Here is an 18,884-nt window from a genome sequence, read left to right as displayed (position 1 = left end):
AGGCTTCTGTTTGCTCAAGGCTAGCACTCTGCCACTTGAGCCACAGCGCCACTACTGGCCGTTTTCTCTATATGTGGTGCTGGGGAATCGAACCCAGGGCTTCACGTATATGAGGCAAGCACTCTTGCCACTAGGCCATATTTCCAGATCTCAGTCTTTAGAGTAGGTAGGATTACAAGTGTGAGCTACTGGCGCCCAGTTTCTAATTTGTTTCTTTAAAAATGTTTTATTAGGAGCTCTGTACCCTGTGGTTCACATGTGACCCTAGCTACTTGGGAGGCTGAGGTTGGGAGAATCATGGTACAACAACAGCTTTTGCATAGTCTTTGATTCCAGACTCTGTAGCAGTGGTGGCTCCTGTACAACAGGCAGGATTAAAATAGGGGGGATTGCAACCTAGGTACACATCTGGGCAGGAAGTATACCCTACTTCAAAAATAACCAGTAAGGGCTAGGAATGTGGCTTAGTGGTAGAGTGCTTGCCTAGTATTAATGAAACCCTGGGTTAAATTCCTCAGTACCACATAGACAGAAAAACCTAAAAAAAACAACAACAAAACCCCCAAAAAACAAAACAAAACAAAAAAAACACAGAAAAACCTGAAGTGGTGTTGTAGCTCAAGTGGTAAAGCACTAGCCTTGAGTACAGAGAGGCTCAGGGACAGAGAGCCCAGGAGTTCAAGCCCCAGGACCAGCAAAAAAACACAAAACACAAAAAACTAGTGAACAAAAGGGCTCAGTGGTAGAATGCCTAAGTAGGAGGACCTGAGTTCAGCTCCCAATACAACCAAAATTTTTTTATTAAGACTAGACACCATAACAAAACAAACAAAAACAAAGATGCTTTATTAGCTTTCTAAATTATGAAAGTAAATAAAACTGAAAAACAAAACCCAGTCAATAGGGTATAAAATATATCTTCTTTCCCCTACTCCAATCCCAGACCTAGTAACATTGGTTAACAGTCTACATGAGGCACCATTCCAGATATCTTTTCTGTGAATGCAGAGACAAACTAGTTCACATTCTTAGGAGAGTCATGTGATCAAAGTAGAAAAGTCTGCAGATTGGAAATCAACATTTCCGGATGCACTGACTCAGAATTCCCATTTGTAAAGGGCTGCACCCACGTGACTATGCATGCTGTTATTGGTCATGGGACTTGAACTTGGGGCCTGGGCACTGTCTCTGAGCTCTTTCCCTCAATCTAGCGCTCTACCATTTTGAGCCACAGCACCACTTCCGGTTTCCTGGTGGAAACTGACCTTCCTGCCCGGGCTACAGACTGGCTTTGAGTGGAGACCCTCAAATCTCAGCCTCCTCAGTAGCTAGGATTACAGGCATGAGCCACCAGCCCCCTGCTCCAATGTATACTTCGTTAGATCAGAGTTTGGTTGCTAGGTAAGTGTCTTTTGAAAGAAAAAAAATGCAATAGTTGGGGCTGAGTGTTCTTAATTCCTCACTGTGACTATCAGGAAGGGATGGTTTTCCACTAGCAGAGGTAAGGATTAAGGTCAGCGGAATCCACAGGATGCCCTTCGGGCGGGGCTTGCCTCCCAGGAGCTCACGCGGGCCTCGCAGGCTGACTTGGGCCTTTCAAATCGGGACCATCAGGGCGACCGTCCGGCTTACTTTAGGGCCTCAAAGTGCGACAGCGGCTTGGACTCACCGTGGTATGCAGAGCTTTTGGGAGCCTGCAGGGGCGCTGAGCGTCGGTGGTTCTGGGGTCCCCGTGCCCGTGGCGGGTGTGGCTGGCGCCCTCCCCACACCCAGTCGGCAAAGTCCGGGTCAGCGCTCAGCTATTTCGCTGCGCCTAGGTATCAGTCCAGCCTCGGCGGCTGCGTTGCGGGTTCACGGCCCAGTGCCCCGCACCTTGCATTTCCTGTTTCCCGAGACTTGAGTGGGGCCTTGAGAAAATCCTGTGCACTTGACCACGAGAACCAACACCCTCGCGACTTCTCCTTGGCCCAGGTTGCCCCATCCCCCACCGAAACCATTTCTTGACGTCCCTATTACTTGAGGGACAGCCAAGATCCCGTCTAGGCCACGGTCACGCACGGGCCTGGCCAGGAAAGGTCACTGGAGTCCTCCTCACCAAGCCTTTCTTCTTCAGTCTCTCCAGGACGACGAAGGGGGGGTTAGGGTTTTAGGTTAGACTTGCGGTACAATAGGCTTCGAGAGTTTTAAACGGGGGCGGGGGCTTCCGGTCTTTAAAACCTTCTTCCCCCACCCGAGGCTTTCCAGGTGAGGGCGTGGGGGTGGGAAGGCCCCAGGAAGGCGGCGAGCGCACGAACCAGGGTAGGTGCTGCGAGCCGACGGGTGAGCCCGAGCCCCGGCCTTCGCAAAACTTGGGGCGCGGGTCTGGCCGGCGGCTGTGCGGGGCGGTGACGCGAGGGGCGGGGCCGGTCCTGATTGGCAGGCGGCCCGGGGGCGGGGTCGAGCCGGGCGCCCTGAGGCGGCGGCGGCGGCGCCCAGAGCCGGGAGTGTTTAGCTGTGGCCTGGGTGGCGGCAACAAGTGCCGGAGGCAAGGCGAGCCGGAGCCCGAGCCTTGGCCATCCCTGTCGCCAACCCGCCGAGCCACTAGACCCGGGCGCCGCGCATGGAGCGTGAGCGGCGGCGTTCGCCGGGCTGAGCCGCGCGCAGCGGCCGAGACGTGGATGCGGCCGGGATCTCCCGCCCCAGCCGCCCCGCCACCCCCCACCCCCTCGCCGAGCTGGAGTTGCTCCTGGACAAGGTAGGGCCCTGACTGTGGGGGCGTCACGCCGCTTCCCCTCTTCTTCCGTGCCTCCCTCTTCGTCTCCCCGACCCTCACTCGGAACCCTACTCCTGCGTCGCCCCCTCACCAGTTCCGGCCGGGTACCGGCGCCTCCGCCTAAGCAGCCGCTCCTGGGTGGTCCCGGCCACCTCCGGGCCTCTGCACCTCAGCACCCCAGAGGAAGGGAAGGCGATGGCGAAACTCCGCTCAGCGGAGTCTTCTGTCCGGTTCTGCACCCTCCTGCCCCGGGCCTGGGCAGAGTCCCCTTCGCGTTGCACCCCAACTTCCGGGGCTCTCCCCACCGGGCGATGCAGATTTTGGGAAGGGGCGTCTGTAGGCTCAGCGTCCTCTTCGGGGAGCCCCGGAGTTTGGGGGAGGGGGACGCGCCGGTGTGTGATCGCTCGTCGGCGCCCTCGCCCTGCGCCCCTGCACCCCACCCTCGCACTGCGCGGGCCTCGGGTGCCGCATGGGGAGATCAGGTGTTCTGCGAGCCCGGGAGCCGCCCGCAGCCTCTCCCCGCCCCCCCACCGCGAGTTCGGCCACCCCGGTCCCCAAGACCGGCTTCGGTGAAATTTAGGGAGAGCCTTTTCCTTTGACCTCTAGTATACATACATATATATGTATGTATGTATATCACACCCACATAAACACACACACAGGACACATACACACGTATTCTGCGTCTCCGTGCTAATGTTTAACCCGGCAACTTGCCCGGGGTAGCTGACAGGCCCAGGGCGCCCCGCGGCTGTAAGCAAATCCCCTGCGGGTGGGAAGTCGGCGTGGCGCCGCGGCGCGGGGTTGACGGCCTCGGACCCTTCTGAAGGTGGTTTTTATTTGGGGAACCGCTGAACCCCTATGGTCTTCCCTCAAGAAACTACTTCTAAGTGCCACAACTTGAAGGGTCATCTTTAAAAACAGGCACAATCTAGGTTGGAAGGGATTCTCCTGCCTAAACACAGGGGTGGCTTGTTTGTCTTTGCTCCTTTACCTCCCCAATCCTAGTTTCCTGCCCCTCCCTAGTTTTTCAGGTTGTGAAGCCACTTGGTGAATGTGGGCTTCTACGTGTTATAACAAACTCGCCCAGTGTAATTACTTGCGCCTCGGGAGGTGATGGGAGGGTAAAGGAGGCGACGGCCGGGCCGGGAATGGGACGCTGAAGGCGGGGGACCGACCCGCCAAGCCCGGTCTCTAGTGGCAGCTGACCCGAGGGAGGACTGGCTGCTTAGGGCGGCCACTTCCCTAGCTACCACTTGTTTCTTTTTGTGTGGACATTATTGAGCCCGGTGGAATCAGGGGAGTTTTACCCAGAATACGTGTGCTCTTAAACCAGATGTCGATCGTAGATCAGTGAAGTGCTGGAGCCTGGAACTCCACTTGGGTAATTTGAATAAACCTTCTCCTCCCCGCCCAAGCCTTTACAAAAGTCTTTATCATTCCATCTTCTCTCTGAAACTGCCCCCACCCCTCAGCAAAGACTCACTGCTCTTAGGTGTAGGTTTTTGGCCGGGGGTGGGGTGGTGGTGGTGGTGGTGCAGATGTCATATGTATGATGAAAGGCCTAATTCTCAAGTAAATTGGACTTTCCTCCCTCACTTCTTACAAATCATGATTCTGTCACCACTGTTCATTGACCCTGGGCAAGTTGTTATTTATCCTAGCCTCATGTCCCATATTTAGATTTGGGGACGGTAATACCTGCTTTGCTGGATTGTTTTTGAGGACAAAATCGGATGATTGCCATTCTCCTAGCCCTTCCCCAGCGGAGTTAAAAAGTGTTAAATGAAGGGTGGTCATGGCTGGGATCCATCTGGAAGTTTCTCCTGGCATCAGCCACTCCTTGCCAAAATTCTGACCCTATGGAAACTTCAGATTTGTCTAGATTCAAAACCAGCAGAATTTGGCAGTTACTGATAGTGGGTTTTTAAAATCGAAAGAATGAAATTGCATTTGAGGAAAATAGGTATAATTTGCTTATTGTAAAAATACTATGAATTGATTTTTCCCTGAACTTGAGAAGGAGAGCCGGGCATATAGATACCAGATTTTTAAATTTTATTTTAAGACCTCACTTGGATTCTCTAAATCTAATAAACTACAATTATGCTAAAAATAGAAAAGTGGAACTGGTATTTCATGGTTGACTTTTCTCTTTACTGTTTGTTCAAATGTGTATTTCCTTTGCTTTTTAAAATTAAATATGTATTTTTTCTTTTAATTATTGTAAAGGTAATGTATAGAGGGGTTACGTCTCATAAGTCAGGTAATAAGTACTTTTCTTTTTGGACAGTGTCATCTATTCCTCTGCTCTCTTCCAGTTTTTCCTTCCTATTCCACCCACAACTTGAATAGTTCATTTTCAATATAGTGTCTAGTGAGTATCACTGCTATATTTGTTCACCCTTTCTCCCTCCATCTTATCCCTTTACAAAGACAGATAAATGAAAACAAGATAAAAAGAAAAGCAAAAACTGTGTTTTATATCTCCTGGAGCTCATTTTGGTAAATATATGATCAGAGGCATTGAGGCATTGCACCTTTGTGTCCCTCCCCTAAGATATCCTCATTTTAAATAATTTAATCCAAAAACATTAATCATTTTACTTTTCATGATGGTATAAAGCAGAGATGTTCTGGACAGAAATGTGTGGGGCTTTTTCAGCTGATGGAGGGATTAGGAGAAAAGACAAATCCTTTGTTTTTCAAAGAAAAAGCTTTTAATGTTTCCTAGTAATTCTGTTTTTTTTTTTTAACTGTAATTTAGAGACTGATTTGTCCTTGACATTAATCATTACTTTTATTCTTTCTAACGAACTTGCTTAATGACTTTTTTTTCCTGGTAGAATTATCAGACTGTCCAAACTGTAAAAGTTACTAAATGCACAGGATTATTTTATAAATACTGAAATCTTGCTCCTGGGATAATATTTGATTGTGAAAGCAGTCCATTTTAATATGCCTTATAGTGTTGCATAAATTACCAGAATAAAACTTCTCATAATGGCCATTTGGTCTTCTCTGTAAATTCTTAGTAGGAACTAAAGTCGTTGTTTATCAATTGCTTGGTCTGAACAGAAGATTAAAACGCTAATGAGACGTGGCTGTGGTCATTTAAAAGCCATATTTCTTAGCTGCATAATGGAAAATACCCTGCAAAGAGGATAGCACACCCCCAACAGGTGTGGATCTAGCTGTCTTATTCTCCTTGCTCTTAGGTGCCCTAGCTGTTAGGAGGTACTTGCCAAATCTGTCTCCAAATTGTAGGCTGAATATATAGGCCTCTCTCTGGAGAGGCAATTATTGTTTGGATAAGAGGTGTGTGCATGTGTGGGGTAAGGCTTTGAGAGAATTGATGTAATGATTTCATCATCATCTACTGGTAATGGGGCCTTTCACTCTGTACAAAGCCTCCGTGAGAGGAGCTTGTTATTTGATAAAGAATTTGTTAGTAGGCCCTCCTTGCTTATTTTACTGCTGGAAAAGATATTTGTATGGAGTTTTCTGTTAAGCTGGGTAGAGGTGTTTGCATTCTCTGTATGTGAGTTTAATGCCCTTTGCTCACTAGCTTTGTCTTCTTGTCATGACATAATTATTATAACAAAATCCAACTTTTTAGGAGTTTGCACTGTTGATAAAAGTATAACATATCTTGAAATATTTGTGTTAATTGGAGCCTTCCACATTTAAAAGAAATATGTCACAAATTATTTCCTGTGCCCCTATAAATGTTCTTTTAGAGCAGAGTTTAATTTTTTTTTTCCTTCTCTCTTCAAAGCTGATGTGGCTAAGGTGGGGAATTTCCCAATAGCTGGGAAACTGATACTTTGTACTTTTCATTCTGTGACATTTTAAACCAGGTTTATTATTCAGATGTCTTCTCTCCAGTATGTTGAGGATATGTATACATTGCTTCCCAGAATATTTAAAAAAATGGAATATCCAAGGTAATCAATTCTAGAGTTAGGTTCAGGCTCTCTCAGTGATTGGGTGGGCTTTAGTGTTACCCATTGGCTGAGGTTTTGGTTCTTTGTTTTTTCCTCTTGAGATACAGCATAGAGTTGTGTGTGCAAAGGGCACTGATATTTAAGGGTGCACTCATGTATGTGTTTCTACCTCCCAGATCAAGTAAGTAGTCTGTTGTTACACCAAAAGATTCCTGAGTTCCTCTCTAGTCACTACCCACCCCATACAGAGGAAATTGTTACTGCAGATAGATGTGATGTCTCTCTATAGGTTTGTTAAAAATTAGCTTTTATTAGTTATACAGTGGGAGATTTCATTGTGATATTTCCACAGGTTAGATTTTTTTTTTTGTGGGGAGGGGATCTATTCTATTTCATTTAAGTAGAATCACACAATGTGTAGTCTTTTGTGAAACAGACCTGTCTGGATTCAGATTTTATTTTCGCCAGTATAGATAGACCCATTGCTTGACCTCTCTGATTGAGGGATACACCTAAGTAATATGCATTTTCCTCTTCCCTCTTTCATTCCATTAAGAACATGCTAACTAAAGCAACCATATTTTCTCTGTTTAAATAAGCTATTTCATTTAAAAGTTACATAGGGCTCTTCTTGAAAGTTAGAATCAAATCTGTTGATTCAACACTTGGTTGAGGTGGCATTTTGTTAAATGTGTACTTTTCCTCTCGGTAGTCACTGAAATGCCCCATGTAGGGAGAGGGGCTCACCAGTGTGACTGCAGCTAGTGTTCAGGAGCTAGTGAGAACAGTTGACACTCATTCCAGAGCACCTGGGATTTAGGTAAGAGCCCAAGATGCTCAGAACAACACTGAATGGCTTTATGTTTTGTGAGACAAATATTTTAGATGTAAGGACACAGGGCCATTTGTTTTAATTGCTAACTTCCAAAAAGCTATTTAAAACATTTTTGATTTTGGTAATCTACTCTGTAAATGTATTAAATAGTCCTCTCATGTCCCTAGTGTGTATTGGATATTTTTTATTTTTGGACTCATTCCTTATGATGTGGTGCTGTTTTGACATTCTTTCTAAAAGGCTTCTTTCTTCTTATAAGTTATTTATTTAGAAAGTATTCAAACTAAAGGAAATGAAAATTCCACCATTACTTGGCACTGTAACTGCTGCTAATAGTTTGATTTGGTCCCTCTGGGTGCTGTTCTCTGCATTTGTAGATTTTAGTAAAACACATTAGGCTACTGTGGCACTGTGAAGACCCGCTGGAAGTGCTGGAAGAGAGTGCAAGAATCACCAAAGGCTAGGCCACTCCTGTGGCTGTCCATCTTGACAGGAGTCCTGAGCACCCAGTGGCTACGCCAGTAGAATCCCTCCACATGACAGTAGCTGAGCCAGAACACCTATTCTAGGTTCCTTCTCCCCCATCATTAAGCCCTCAGGATAGTGACTAGTGAACAGGAAGCTTGTGTACTAGCCTGCATGCACTAATTGAGCATCTAGTGCATGTCTGGTCCTGTGCACTGCTGTGTGTAGTGCCAGGGGTCAGGAAGTTCTGGGTCTTGCAGCAGGTGAGCACTAACTGGGAACTGAGGGATGAGCTGTTGTATCTGGGGTTTTGCCTTGCAGAATGAACAAGTAACACTTAAGGGGCAGAGAAAGGAGACAGTGGCTGAGGGCTTGCAGCAGGGAGAATAGAGGACATTGCAGAGAGCTCAAGCCTGGAGGAGGGCAATGGGCTACAGCATTGCACTTGGTACTTCAGAGGTAGTGGGAGCTACTGAAAATTCTTGCTGTAGGACAAGTGTGGTAACCTGTCGGATGAGACATGGATGCATTGAGGAAGCTGAGCTTAGCTAGAGAGGTGTCAGACAGAGCCAGGCTGTTCAGGGCCCTTGACAGGGCTTCCCCTTCCCATTCCCCTTCTTTCTTCTTTGGGAGAAGTTGGAGGGATCTTTTTTTTTTTTTGGCCAGTCCTGGGCCTTGGACTCAGGGCCTGAGCACTGTCCCTGGCTTCTTCCCGCTCAAGGCTAGCACTCTGCCACTTGAGCCACAGCACCGCTTCTGGCCGTTTTCTGTATATGTGGTGCTGGGGAATCGAACCTAGGGCCTCGTGTATCCGAGGCAGGCACTCTTGCCACTAGGCTATATCCCCAGCCCCTGGAGGGATCTTTTAAAAACGGAAATTACTGGAAGTTACTCCTCCTCCTTGGTTCCTTCTCTCCTCAGAATAAAGGCAAAAGATCCATGTCTCCTCAGAATGAAGGTAAAGTTCCATTGTCACCTACCAGGCCCCTAGTGTTTTTTTTTTTTTTTTTGGCCAGTCCTGGGCCTTGGACTCAGGGCCTGAGCACTGTCCCTGGCTTCCTTTTGCTCAAGGCTAGCACTCTGCCACTTGAGCCACAGTGCCACTTTTGGCCGTTTTCTGTATATGTGGAGCTGGGGAATCGAACCCAGGGCCTCATGTATACGAGGCAAGCTCTCTTGCCACTAGGCCATATCCCCAGCCCCGCCCCTAGTGTTTTATCCTTCTTTCCCACCACTTCTCCCTCCACCCCTTTGCTTTCCTGTCTCTGGCCTTTGTGCTTGCTCACGTGCCTCACTCCCCACCCCACCTTGCTCTCCCCAGTAGCCTGCTTAGCACAGCCTTGTTTTTCTTTATTCCAGTTCTGTGCTGTTTCCGCCTAGCACTAGCTTACCTTACAATTGACCATGTAATTTCTTTTTTTTTTTCTGTTTGTTTTAGACAGATACCATTTGGTTTAACGTGTTAAGATTTGTTGACTTAGACCACTGCATTGAGATTTGTTGACTTAGACCACCTAATTAGACTTGTGAGTAGGGGAACCTGTGGCCCCATAGATGAGGGATGGTACAGGATAAGGCATGTGTGTTGTACAGAAAGAGGTGAAAGATAAAATGACTCATGGTCATTTTATGGAAGGAAAGCAGTTAAGAAAAGTGTGGAGGAGGTGAGTTCAGGTACTGGCTCCCTTTCCTCTCCCCCCCCCCTCAGTCTAGTGGAGTTTGAGTGTCCCAGGGATAAGGGTGTGGGGTGAGGGAAGATCACTTGACCCAGCACTGCTGAGGGCCTACTGGGAGATGGAAAAGGCCGATAATCAAAGCTGCCAAGAACCAAGAGGACCAGAGAGAAGTATTAGGAGGTAGTCCTGAGCTTGGGATAGGGTGCCAGCAGAGTTGGGTGTCTTGGAAGTCAGAAGATTGCTGGAATGGGAAAGACCCTAAAGGTAAAGGAGATTGGAAAGATCAAGGCAGGACAAGGAACATGACAAAAGAAACCTGCCATAGCTACCAGAGAGAGGGAGAGCTTCGCCTCAGGGAGAAAGAGTGGAGATTTTTGTCTACAGAAGACCTGAGGGGAACCATAGGGCTATAACTAGGGCGAGAATCTTGTAAGAGTGACCCTGGATCTGGTGACTGACTAGTGATTGAGATCTTATGGAAGGAGGTTTTGGTTCTAGAGCTGACATCAGATATTTTGGTAACAATGGCAGCCCCCTGAGTATTGGCTTTGCATACCCCCTCCTTTGCAAAATAATGTAAAACCTGCACAGCCACTTTCACAGGTGCATTGTACAAGCCCACCGATATCAGTAATTCATAGTAGAGGTGTTACCACTCTAGCAAGGCATTTAGGAGCCATAAACCTCAGAATTGTGCTTCAGATTTTTTTTTTTTTTTTGCCAGTCCTGGGCCTTGGACTCAGGGCCTGAGCACTGTCCCTGGCTTCTTTTTGCTCAAGGCTAGCACTCTGCCACTTGAGCCACAGTGCCACTTCTGGCCGTTTTCTGTATATGTGGTGCTGGGGAATCGAACCCAGGGCCTCATGTATACGAGGCAAGCTCTCTTGCCACTAGGCCATATCCCCAGCCCCCAGATTTTTTAATTTTTTATTAATTTTTGGCCAGTCCTGGGGCTTAGACTCAGGGCCTGAGCACTGTCCCTGGCTTCTTTTTGCTCAAGGCTAGCACTCTGCTACTTTAGCCACAGCACCACTTCTGGCCGTTTTCTGTATATGTGATGCTGGAGAATTGAACCCAGGGCTTCATGTGTTTGAGGCAAGCAGTCTTGCCACTAGGCCATACCCCCAAGCCCCTGTGCTTCAGATTTTTCCAAGTTGTTTAGTTTCTTTGAAAAGCACTTGACATCCAAGAGGCTTCTTCCTTTTTTCTTTCTTAATCTTGAGAAAGGAGTAACAAAACTGTATTTAAAAAAAAAATCAAACCCTTTAGGTTAGGCCCTTAGCTTGTTCAGTGGGAAGCTAGGTAATTTTCACAATCAAATATATTTGTCTAATGTTGAAAGAGCACAGTGGGTTTGAAAGAGCACATCGATTCTAATATAGTTGGCCATCCATTTGTGAATTCTTCAATGGAGGGTGTATATCAATAAATAATAACAAGTTAAACATACAGTATAACTATTTACACAGCATTTACATTGTATTAGGTATTGTAAATAGTTGGTAGGTTATATGTAAATACTGTGCCACCTTATTTGGCTTGAGAATCCCAAGATTTTAGGATCCTCGGGTTCTGGAACCAATCCCTCTTTGGTACCAAGGGACCACAACTGTATTTGACATTTGAAACTAGTGAGATGTATTTTTACATGTAATAGTTGGTGGCTAAATTTAAAGCTTGTTTATGAGGAACTTTTTAAACTTTTGTTGTTCAAATGAGATGCAGCCATTTTGCTTTTCTTCTCTCTTCATCAGGTAAGGAATTACTTTCTTCAAATGAACTTAAAATATCTCTCATGAATGCTCCTATTTTTAACTGAATGTTTTTCTTTTGAATTTTTGTTCCTTAAGTTCTGATGGATCCTTTTGGGGTGGGGATGGGGAACTCTTGGTAATGGAAATTTTCAGGCAAGTGCAGACGTGGAGAGAGGTGTAGTGAAGGGTCAGATGTATGCCAGTGGTTTCAGGAGATGGCATGACTTAGCTTTTTTTCATCCCTACCCTATTCATGACACCATCTAGAAGAGAGAGAAAGGTACTGGCAGCATTAACGTGGGGGTTGGAGGCTGTGGGAGTTGTAGATACTGCAGGGACAGTGGGACAGTTAAAAAAAAAAAAAAAAGGCCCAGTGGAAGAGGGTAGAAGCTGGAGGTTCCAAGATGGATTGTTGTGGTCTCTGATGATTCTATATTTGTCATTTCTGCAGTATGTGATAACAACGATCTTTGACATCGTTCTGACTGAGGTGGTTTGAATTTTCTTGTTAAAAGACACTGGTTTTCCAGCTCACAGTCTGCCCATATTTTGAGCAAACACCACCGTTTCTCTTATTTTGGTAACATAACACCCATTTTTCTTAGCAAGTGATCAGGGAAGGATGTGTTACTATTTCATCTCCTTAAATATGTAGCCATAAGTCTTGGTTGAGTGATTGAATGATTCCTCTGTCCTTGCTTAAAAAGTCATATGGATGAAAGGTCAAAATGTCACTCTTCTAGAGGATATGTATTTTAAATACAAGTGATTCATTTATTTTTCTTAAAAAGCAACTAGCAACAATAGACCTTAACTACCTACCAATAACTACTTGAAATTCAACCAATGTTTGAGAAAGGGAGAAGAGGCAGGAGAGGAATCAGGTGGAATCTAAGGGAGAGAGAGACCATTTGGTTTATTTGTGCCCACCTCCGGGGTGCCTTGGGGTCACTGGGAAGGTTGTTTTCTGCTAGGAGGATGGTCTTTGATGCTAGAGAGAAGAGGTGGCACCCAAGGGTTTGCCCCTTTAGTGAGGAGTGCCACCTAACAGTTGTTAGGATGCCAGGAGCAGGTCCTTTCCAAAGCATTGTTTATGGCAGTTGTGGGTGGGATTCAGCTCTCCTGGAGCAAATCCATTTGGAAGCACTGCTACTGAGGCGGGTGGATTCAGGTGACTAGAATTCTCTTTAAAGAGACCACCTCAGTGTGGGTGAGGATTCTGAATGCTTGTAGGAGATACAGTGCTCTGGAGGAATCACTTCCTTCACCCAGGGAGAGACAGGATTTGAAACTAGGCCTTCAGTCCTGGGGAGGAGGGAGAAATGAGAGGACATTTCAGGTTGAGTGGTGATGGTGGGAAAGCAGCAGTGGTTTTTTAAGGGGCTCTGGTCCCAGGAGGCCTCAGGAGTGAGGTCAAGGGATGATATGTCAGGCTCTAGGTTCAGATCTTGTGAGAGTATTTAAAGATAATGAGGTGGGCTGTATCTCCTCTACGCTGGCACACCAACTTGACTGCTCTATGCTGGGTGTGAGGGAGGCATTTGAGTTCCCAGTTCCTGTGTCCTCTCTCCACTCTGTGAGAGCATCATAGAAGCCACTAAAGTTAGACCTTAGTGACAACTTCCTAAGACTGTGCACCTGATGAGTCCTGGGCCCACTACAGTGAGTCCTCTGCTGTGTGAACCTCAGTGAGTGGTCAGGAAGTGTTGTTACTTGTCTTGTAAGAAGTAGGTCTGATACAACCATTGCTTGTCTCATGTGCTTCCTCCAAGGTGTCAGACCTTTGGCCAACTTTCTCTTGATGCCTTTTATACATTATTCAAACCTTTCTACACTTGACACCCTGGCAGGTTGTTCTTGGGTTTTTCTTTTTTAACAAAGTGTTGAGGCTTTGAACCCAGGTGCTTAGGCTAGAAAAGTATATCTTGCTTTTTGAAGGGTGAGTGTCTCTGAGACTCCAAGTAGGTAAGTTGAGGAGTGCTGGAGTATGGGACTGTGGTACCTTACACTCCTTACTCCCTTCACTATAACCCATGGTATGTTCTCTAAGAAAATATGTCACTAGAAACTTTTTTGGTAACAGCACACAGTTTACAGAGCTACTTAAACACAATGACTGTCATTGGTATACATTTAAATATTTATTGAAGTTACAGAAAAGCAATGACTAACATGTTTTTTGCAGTACCAAGTTGCTGTGGTCACACAATGCCTTCCTAATTTTTATTTATTTATTTATTTTTCTGCTTTCCTAATTTTTAAAGAGGTTATAATTTTTTATGTTGGAAGGGAGACAATGTAAACATTTACATTTGCAGAAGGGGGAAGACAGGTATTGCCAAAAATAATTTACTAGAATTGGGAAGAACAGAGATTATTTGGGGTTTGTTTATAGAATACCTGTTTGGGGTGACATAGATCCTCTCCTCTTCCTTTTGTTGGCAGGGGGCTTAGGAGTTTTATTTATTTGGGAATGAAATCTTATCAGTACAAAGATGCTACATAAAACATCCACAGGAATTTTTTTCATTTTTCTAAGTTGTTCCCAAATATTTTCACATAATCCAATATACAATGGAAATACAAGTGTGTATATATAATATATAATAAGTATATGGCATATAAACAGTATATAATATGTATAAATATATAGCAATACATTACATATATATGTATTATACAAAATTAAGTTTAACTAGTAGAAATTAGCAGGTTGACAACTTAAATCTATAGATGAGAAATTAGAAATAAATCAGAATTTATTTGTTGTCAGCCACTTCCATATCCAAGTGTTATTCTGATTAATAAAACTTGCTGCTGGGTGCCAGTGGCTTATTCCTGTAATCCTGATGAATAACATCAGGCTGAGATCTGAGGATCAAGGTTTGAAGCCAGCTTGGTTTCCAGTTAACCACCAAAGGCTGGATGTGGAGCTGTGTCTCAAGTGATAACCTTGAACAGACCTTGAACAAACAAACTCAAGGACCATGCCAAGGCCCTGAGTTTAAGCCTAGGACCAGTACCAAGTAAAAAATAAGATAAATAAAACTTGAGCTGGGAATATGGCTTAGCAGAAAGAAGAGTGCTTGCCTTGCATGCATGAAGCTCTGGGTTCAATTCCTCAGTACCACATAAACAGAAAAAGCCAGAAGAGTGGCGCTGTGGCTCAAGTAGTAGAGTGCTAGCCGTGAGCAAAAAGAAGCCAGGGGCAGTGCTCAGGCCCTGAGTCCAAACCCCAAGACTGGCTAAATAAATAAATAAATCTTACTTCCAGAAGGGCAGCATCATTGCTTCTATTATTTCCATCTCAGTTTTCACAGTATAAAAAGCTGTTGAGTGCTGGGGATATGGCCTAGTGGCAAGAGCGCTTGCCTCCTGTACTTGAAGCCGTGGATTCGATTCCCCAGCACCACATATACAGAAAATGGCCAGAAGTGGTGCTGTGACTCAAGTGGCAGAGTGCTAGCCTTGAGCTGGAAGAAGCCAGGGACAGTGCTCAGGCCCTGAGTCCAAGGGCCAGGACTGGCCAAAAAAAAAAAAGCTGTTGAAAAGATGGGGCAACCATTTACAAAGATAAATTCTCAGCTTTTTGTAAGCATAAATATGAGTGTGATGGAATCTCTTCCAAAGCACTAGACTTTCAAACCATCAAGAAATCGACAGGTGGGCTGGGGATATAGCCTAGTGGCAAGAGTGCCTGCCTCGGATACACGAGGCCCTAGGTTCGATTCCCCAGCACCACATATACAGAAAATGGCCAGAAGCGGCGCTGTGGCTCAAGTGGCAGAGTGCTAGCCTTGAGTGGGAAGAAGCCAGGGACAGTGCTCAGGCCCTGAGTCCAAGGCCCAGGACTGGCCAAAAAAAAAAAAAAAAGAAGAAAAGAAATCGACAGAACTGAATTTGACCAGTGTATTTTGCCAATAGCCAAGAGGTACAGTTAAATCCACAGAGAAACTGAAAATTAAACATAGAGTGACAGGAGAGGATTGGGAAACCCATCCTTTATTTGAAAACTACCTTTTAAAAGAAAAAAGTAAGCCAGGCATTGGTGGCTCACACCTGTAATCCTAGCTACTCAGGAGACTGAGATCTGAGGACCGAGGTTCAAAGCCAGCCCAGGCAGAAAAAGTCCATGAGACTCTTATCTCCAATAAAATACTACTCAGAAAAAGCCAGAAGTGGTGCTGTAACTCATGTGGTAGAGCACCAGCCTTGAGCACAAAGAGGCTCTAGGACAGTGCCCAGGCCCAGTTCAAGCCTCACGACTGGTAAAACAAATAAAAAAGAAAAAGAAAAAAGTACTACCGAAACTTGTTTCTGTCAGTTTATTTTTTTTTAAAAATCACAAAATGTTTTCTTACAGGGAAATGTTATATTCTGCACACTGCTATGAACAAATGCCTAGGACTGTGGGTTATTGTTACTTTCCTCCCTTACCCCTACCTCCCCAATGTTTACTGACCATTAATCAAAGTGTTCACAGTAACGACATAGAGAAATATTTTTTAAACTACCAACAATGAACAAAGAAATAAAATTTTTTCATTCTGCTGCTGCTGATTTTTTTTCCCCCTTTTCTTTCTGAGAGTCTTGGCTACAAAGCTTAGGCTGCCTTCAGACTTAAAATCTTTCTGCCTTAACTTGCTGAGTGCAAGTGTCACCAAATCTCATTGATTCTTTAGGTAGGAAAAATGGCATAGTGGTTTCTGTTTCCAAGTGCTTAATAATAAAGTGATTATCTTAAAATTTTGAATTTCTACCTCTGTTTACAGTCAGTTATTACAGCCTATGGGAGTAAGTAGTGGAGAATGATGTCATTTTAAAAGTCAATCTATGAGCTGGGAATATGGCCTAGTGGTAGAGTGCTTGCCTTGCATACATGAAGCCCTGGGTTCAATTCCTCAGCACTAGAAGTAGTGCTGTGGCTCAAGTGGTAGAGTGCTAGCCTTCAGAAAAAATAAGCCAGGGACAGTGCTCAGGCCTGGAGTTCAAGCCCCAGAACTGGCAAAAAAATAAAAACCAACTACAAAAAAAACAGTAACAACAAAAAGGTCAGCTTTTAATTTTGACTGGTAATTGAATTTTTGATGCATTTTACTATGTACAATGACATTAATCACTTTTTAATACCTACATGAAAGTATTTTTTTCTTAGTTTATTTCACCAGCTTTTCTGTATATGTGCCTACAGACTCGAGTGGAACCACCAAATTAGCCACTGACTGCCCCCTCCAAGCCCCATCTCTGGACACCAAAATAGCCAAGCTAGGGCTGGTGCCCTACTTATATCCAGAAGCAATTACACAAGGTTGGTTTATATAATGAAATTCTGCTTCAAGTCCAGTAGAGTGATTTATGCTTGAGCATTTTTATTAATTTTTAATTGCCTCCTTCTTCCGTTCCCCATCTCTTGGACCTGTGTTTGTTTATACGTTTATTTAATTGTGCATGACTGTTTCCTGAGAGATGTTTTTAGGTGACATACTGCCTTGAGGTGGTAGCAGGTAATGCTCTCATGGTGGGTTGTATATTTTGGGGGAAACTTGGGAATTGAGAAATGTTTATGACCCTGACTGAGACAAGTGACCAGGACTGATAAACCACAATCTAGGCACTAGGGGAGAAATACTTTAAAAGTGGGCCTGGAACCTTAGGTCCTGTGTATGAAATTATCCGATAATGATTGTTTCAAGCAGTTTGAAGACTTGATCAGAAAGGTCAAAGAAGAAAGATTCTCCTTTAGGTATTTCCTATTTCCTTCACTGTCATTAGATTTATTGCCTGTTGAGAGGCACACTGTTCTAGAGTGTCAGACATGTTACCACAGATGCTAATTCAGATCAACGTGGGTGAGATGCTGCAACAGAAGGAATTAATAAAAGCAGGCCCAAGCACAGTGGGAATAATGGGATGAAGACTGGGATGAATGAACTTCTTTGTTGTTATTGTTTGTTTTAATGTTGATGGCTCAATTGAAATTGCGGAAAATGACTAAGTAATTTTCTTTGCTGGATTAACAGTACTGCTGATAAATGGTGGCAATCTTGTTCTTCTCCTTGCTAATGTCCCTTCCTCCTAAGGCTCTGCCCTGTGGGTAACTTTTGTTCTTTCTGGTAATGAATGGGCTGTGATCCCTGTATGGAATATGTGTGTGTGTGTGTGTGTGTGTGTGTGTGTGTGTGTGTGTATGTTTTTAGAATAACAAGAAGGTGAGATGGTCCAGAACTAACCGGTTCTGGGATGGCTAGTGCTGGTTCTTTCGTTGTCTCCCTGTCATATGCTGACTGTTCTCTCAGAGCAGGATCGCCAGGTCATCGGGGTTCATTTCAGTCAGGCTGTGGTGCTGAAGGGTAGTAAAAGGAAGATTCATTTCCTCTCTGTGTATCTATCTCTGACTGAAGGCTTTGCTTGAACTTGATTGTTACTAGATAAGTTTAAGTTCTTGCTGATTTCTCATTTTTTTTAATGGAAAACTAATGAATCAAAAGTTACTCATGAGTTGTGAAACACATTAGCAGGAGATTTTACCCTGGCACCGAAGGTACCTGTGTTACTGGACTAAGACCTCCCTTAGGTAAGGGAGTGATCCCAGTCAACCATTTTGTTCACATTATTCCTTTCTCAATTTGATTTTTTTTAAATTTTAAGATGCCAATCCTGGGCTGGGAATGTGGCTCAAGTGGTAGAGTGCTAGCCTTGAGCAAAAAGAAGCCAGGAACCGTGTTCAGGCCCTGAGTTCAAAGACTCAGGACTGGCTAATAATAATAATAATAATAATGTCAATCCCTCTGGATTGTTTATACTTTCCTGGGTGTCCACAAATGCAGTGATTTCAGTTCCTTAATTATTTTTAAAAGGTGCAACTTCGGGGCTGGGCATGTAGCTTTTAGCTGTAGAGTGCTTGCCTAGCCTAGCATGCATGAAGCCCTGGATTTGATTCCTCAGCACCCCATATATAGAAAAAGCCAGAAGTGGTGCTGTGGCTCAAGTGGTAGAATGCTAGCCTTGAGCAAAAAAGAAGCCAAGGGCAGTTCTCAGGCCCTGAGTTTAAGCTCTACGACTGGCAAAGAAAAAAAAAAGGCGCAACTGCACTTGGGGATCCTTGATGTTCTCTTTGAATGGCATTGCTGCTGGTGGATCATGTAAGAACCTAGACTCGGTTGCATTCAAAGTCCACAAACTGTCTCTATGGGGATTAGCTCTCTGACCTCAACCTAACTGCTTCACATTTTTTAGCTTGTTGTGAAGATTAAATGAGGGGAGAATGTCCTGAGATAAAATGGGGAAAGGGCACAAGGAGTAGGAAAATCAGGAAGGAAGCTTGTAAAGTGGGTGTAAGGTGGACCACTTCACGACGCCCTTGGATGTGCTGTGAGAGCTTCATTCCGTTTGCCCTTTTCTTTTTGGTGGCCAGTGAAGGGTGGAATATCTTGGTTAGATGCCAACTGACTTCAA

General features: G+C 44.7%; 1 protein-coding gene across 1 annotated transcript in view; it reads left to right on the top strand.

Annotated features, from left to right (window-relative positions):
- The first annotated feature begins 2,446 nt into the window (after positions 1-2,446).
- B3gnt2 (UDP-GlcNAc:betaGal beta-1,3-N-acetylglucosaminyltransferase 2) overlaps positions 2,447-18,884 on the top strand; it is a 32,238-nt gene continuing 15,800 nt past the window's right edge. Inside the window, exon 1 of the mRNA XM_048352839.1 lies at positions 2,447-2,734. The gene's annotated coding sequence lies outside the window, so the exon portion shown is untranslated. The remainder of the gene's footprint in view (positions 2,735-18,884) is intronic.

The sequence above is a fragment of the Perognathus longimembris genome, chromosome 8 (assembly GCF_023159225.1).
Source record: "Perognathus longimembris pacificus isolate PPM17 chromosome 8, ASM2315922v1, whole genome shotgun sequence".
NCBI classification, from domain to species: domain Eukaryota; kingdom Metazoa; phylum Chordata; class Mammalia; order Rodentia; family Heteromyidae; genus Perognathus; species Perognathus longimembris.
Note: the sequence above shows the minus strand (reverse complement) of the source record. Positions and strands in the feature narration are given on the sequence as shown.